This window comes from Nematolebias whitei, chromosome 6, assembly GCF_014905685.2.
Source record: "Nematolebias whitei isolate Nwh7 chromosome 6, NemWhi1, whole genome shotgun sequence".
In the NCBI taxonomy this organism is placed as follows: domain Eukaryota; kingdom Metazoa; phylum Chordata; class Actinopteri; order Cyprinodontiformes; family Rivulidae; genus Nematolebias; species Nematolebias whitei.
Genome location: NC_056503.1, coordinates 49578914 through 49580050, shown reverse-complemented (window position 1 = coordinate 49580050; position 1137 = coordinate 49578914).

The window sequence follows — 1137 nt, the reverse complement described above, 5'->3', positions numbered from 1 at the left end:
TTGCTTCAACTACAACAGTTGGTCTGGGTTTGCATCATCTGACTTATTTGGAGAAATAAGAGCATATACGTCCTAGGTGGTGAAACTGGGCTACCACACATCCTCAACCATCGCCCTGAACACTGGCACACCACAGGGGTGTGTACTCAGTGCCACCCTGTTCTCCCTCCTCACACACAACTGTATCACATTTGACACAAACACTGTTGTGAAGTTTGCAGATGACACCCTGTATCTGGACTGATCACCAACAACACCGAGTCAGCCTACATATCAGAGGTACAGAACCTGATTAGATGTCGTACTGTGAGAACAACTTCTCTCTGAACACATAGAAGACCAAAGAGCTGGTCATCAAAATTAGGAAACTCCAGGCTGAGGACAGCACTCCGATCTTCATCAGCAGAGAGGCCGGCTAGCATCAGGTTTCTTGGGAGTACACATCTCTGAAGACACTTTATTACAAACCAACAACTGCACAGGTGAAAAAGTCACAGCAGCGGTTGTTTGTACTTAAATCTTTGAAAAAGGAAGTGCCACAGGAGATGCAGGTAACTTTTTACGGCCACTCCATCAAGAACATTTTATCACACTGCACCTCCACAGCTGCACTGTGGCTGACAGGAATGCACTTCAGCGGGTAGTTTCTAATGCACATTGGATAGTCAGAAGATAGAACCCAATGCCTGATGCTAGAGGCGATCTACAACCAACAATGCCACAGGAGAGCAACCAGCATATCACTGCCATACAGGCGATAAAAAATCCTCCATGGTCACAAACAGACTGAAGAACAGCTTACACACACACACACACACACACTTTATGCTATTTTTGCACAATCATACATACTGTCTATAATTCAGATTTTGTTTTATCTTATGTTAATTTATTATAACCTTTGTTTTACACTGAATTCACAGATGATCTTCTTCCGGCTTTTCCCTCTTCAGGGGTCGCCACAGCGAGTCATCCTCCTCCACCTCACTCTGTCCTCTGTCCTCTGTCCTCTCTCCAACTACCTCCATGTCTTCTCTAACTGCATCCATATGTCTCCTCTTTGTCTTTTTCCTGCAGCTGCATTTCTAACATCCTTCTACCAATATACCCACTGTCCCTCCTCTGGACATGTCCAAA